This window comes from Pan paniscus, chromosome 7 (genome assembly GCF_029289425.2).
Source record: "Pan paniscus chromosome 7, NHGRI_mPanPan1-v2.0_pri, whole genome shotgun sequence".
Classification (NCBI taxonomy): domain Eukaryota; kingdom Metazoa; phylum Chordata; class Mammalia; order Primates; family Hominidae; genus Pan; species Pan paniscus.
In genome coordinates this window covers 20,654,691-20,658,325 of record NC_073256.2, presented here as the reverse complement: position 1 = coordinate 20,658,325, position 3,635 = coordinate 20,654,691, and the positions used below count along the sequence as shown (strand labels likewise).

The window sequence follows — 3,635 nt, the reverse complement described above, 5'->3', positions numbered from 1 at the left end:
ATATGAATAATTAACCAAAGACACTGCCAGTCAAATTCTTTGGGCATATTAACTCTAACAAAACTTGAGTCATGGGAAGACATAGAATAAATTAATTGCATTCCAAGAGTTTTGTTTTGATTTTGGTTTTAAATGCAGAGGGACTTTATTTTGTTTAGTAACACAGAGCACTTCCAAGTCATATTTCCCATGGAGTTATAGTGATAAATTTTTCAGGGGTTACGTATAGCTATTAAAAATTAAACTGATCAATAATGGAGATACCTGGTTTTTAAAACTGTGTAGGTTATTTCAAGCAAAATGCAAGAGCATATCCTTTAAGAGAAAGGCAGAAATTTTAGACTCCTAGATACAGAATGTACGACATCACTGAATACAGAGATGCCCTGCTGATCAGGGGGACTAAGTTGTAACAGCTTCTTTGTTCTAGGATGTCATCTATCTTACATGCAGACCACAGGATACTAAGCCTCAGGTACCGAAATATCTCCATTCCAGGCACAGGATTTCATTAGTGCCTGCTCCCACAACTAGGAACACATACATATAGAGATATGGGTCATTACCAAAGATTTATATTAGCGGCTTCACAAGAGCAACACAAAATGTACTCATTGTCTCATTTCCATATGAACGGTTATATATACACCATACACTTCAGCCTTGAAATGTAGACCCCCCCCAAAAATTCAATTTTCAGTAATCAATGAATTTGATGAGGGTCCCACACCTTCAAATCCTCATTTAGCACAGCAAAAGCCCCTCCTTGGTTGCCAAGCACTGGTGGTGAACTCTGTCTTCAGCTCTTCATGATTTGGATGCCAGACTTTCATGATGATCCTTTCAATGTTAACGGCATAGACAGTATGTGTAGGTATGACTTCCCTGTGTACGCACAGAGCTTCAAAAAGTTCATACATGTTCACTGGAGATAAAGATGCAGATAGAGTGTCTCCAGAGCATGCCAGCAGGAATGTAGCCTGCTGCTCGGCTTCATCAGGAGGTGGGTGAGAAGCTGGATTCTGACCAGCACAAGGAGCAGTAAAAGCTTGAGGGCTTTATATTAAGTTGTTCTAAGCTACTACATTATTCTTCAGGTATGGCTATGGGGTCACATTACTGCCAAAGGCATATTTAAAATGGTCATCTCATAACTGATAAGCTTTCCTTCTTGACACAACTGATGTCAGTATATCTTTAGGGTGATTCTCCAAAGCATAGACAAGAGCTGAAATAGCCTCCTCGGTGACATTGTCCAGCCCATGCTCATAAGCAGTCACTGACATTCTCCCTTCAAGCCAGCCTTGAATGAGAAGCATCATTGTGTGGGAACAAAGTTTCAAGTCATCATCATCTTGGGGATGTTTTCCCACAAATTACTGGGCTCTTGAGAAAGGATTGTGAGGCTGGAATCTATAATCAAATTTCGGACAGAAGAAAGCTTTTTCTTTCCATTGGGCTTTCCAGGTTTTGCTGCGGAACCCCCAATCCAGGGCAAAGATCCAGCACCCTCTGATGTAGAAACCAAAATCTGACAATGCGTGAGAATGTCCAGGAGGAAATCATTGTGAGAATGCATATTATCCTATGTAAGAAGCCTATGAGTTTCAAGGTCAAAGTCCTCTTTCCTGATCTTCCGCTTGAACCACAGCTTAAGTTAGGCCAGTATTGATTCATGTTGTCCCCCAGGGCCTCACTCAAGTTCTTCTTGGCCACCTCCAGCTCACTCACAAAGGTCGCCATTGCTCCATGCATTGATAATTAAATCTTTGGCTGTGCAGAAATTTTTAGTTTAATTAGGTCCCATTTATTTATGTTTTTGTTGAATTTGCTTTGGGGTTCTTAGTCAAATTATTTGCCTAGGCCAATGTCCAGAAAAGTTTTTCCTAGGAATTTTTTCAAGAATTTTTATGGCTTCAGGTCTTAAATTTAACATTTTCATCCACATTGAGATAATTTTTATATATGGTGAGAGTCATGGATACAGTTCATTCTTCCCCTTCTGGCTCTTTAATTTTCCCAGCACCATATATTGAGGGTGTCATTTCCCCAGTTTATGTTTTTGTCTGCTTTGTCAAAGATCAGTTGGTTGTAAATATTTGGCTTTATTTCTGGGTTCTCTATTCTGTTCTATTGGTCTAGGTATTTACTTTTATACCAGTGCCATAGTGTTTTGGTTAGTATAGCCTTGTAGTATAATTTGAAGTTGGGTAATTTGATGCCTCCAGCTTTTTCTTTTCTTTTCTTTTCTTTTTTTTCATTTTGCTTAGGATTGCTTTGGCTCTTTGGGGTCTTTTTTGGTTCTATTCGAATTTTAGGAATTTTTCTAATTTTGTAAAAAATTGCATTAATCAGACTGCATGACGAACTGAGACTCCATCTCAAAAATAAATTATATTGATATTTTGATAGGAATTTCATTGAATTTGTACATTGTTTTAGGCCATACAGATGGTCATTTTCACAATACTGATTCTTCTTACCCATGAGCCTGGGATGTATTTCCATTTGTTGTGTCAAAAATGATTTCTTTCAGCAGTGTTTTGTAATTTTCCTTGTATAGCTGTCTCAACTCCTTGATTATTTCTAGGTATTTTTGTTGTAAAAAAAAATTACCTTAAAATATTTAATTTAGAAACACTGAGCTGAAAATGGAAATACATAAACCAAGACACATGCTGTACAGTTTTTCTTAAGTTAGATAAATGATACATTTTATTAACTCAGATGGTTACTCACATATGTAAATAATTTATGAATTTAGTTTCAAAATACTTTAAAAATATTTTATTGTGATGTCAGTAAAATTCCTAATTATTAAGTGGACATTTAGACGAGTTTTAATAAACATTTTCACTCAGGTGAAAAAACGTGTCAAGATATAGTCCATTTCTACCACTTCTAAATATTTTCTAATTTCTTTTTCTAGTCAATACTACCGGTGCAGAAGCAACTCTATTTGATTTGTTAATACAGATTAGTTTCATCTATGTTTGGTTTTATCCAACAAAAGTTATTTGCAGTTTATCTATGTGTTTTCATGTATTAAAAACTTACTGCTTTTCTTTTGCTAAATAGTATAAATGTAGAAACTTGGGTTATTCTCCTGTTTATGGGTGATATAGTTTGGCTGTGTCCCCACCCAAATCTTACCTTGAATTGTAGTTCCTATAATCCCCACATGTGGAAGGAACCAGGTGGAGATAATTAAATCACAGGGGTGGTTTCCCCCATCTGGTTCTTACAATAGTGAGTTAGTTTTCATGAGATCTGATGGTTTTATAAGGTACTTTTTCCTTCACTGGGCACTCATTCTCTCTCCTGCCACCCTGTGTAAGAGGGGCCTTTGCCATGATAGTAAGTTTCTTGAGGCCTGCCCAGCCATGCAGAACTGTGAGTCAATTAAACCTTTTTCCTTTATAAATTAGCCAGTTGGGGGAATTTCTTCATAGCAGCATGAGAATAGACTAAGGCAGTAAATTGGTCCTGGGAGTGCAGCACTGCTATAAAGATACCTGATAATGTGGAAGTGACTTTGGAACTGAGTAACAGGAAGAGGTTGGATCAGTTTAGAGGGCTCAAAAGAAAACAGGAAAATGTGGAAAAGTCTGAAACTTCCTACAGATTTCTTCAAT

At 37.1% G+C, this 3,635-nt stretch overlaps 1 pseudogene; it reads right to left on the bottom strand.

Annotated features, from left to right (window-relative positions):
* Positions 1-744: 744 nt before the first annotated feature.
* On the bottom strand, positions 745-2,733 carry LOC100982125 (transcriptional adapter 1-like; annotated as a pseudogene).
* Between the last annotated feature and the right edge of the window lie 902 nt (positions 2,734-3,635).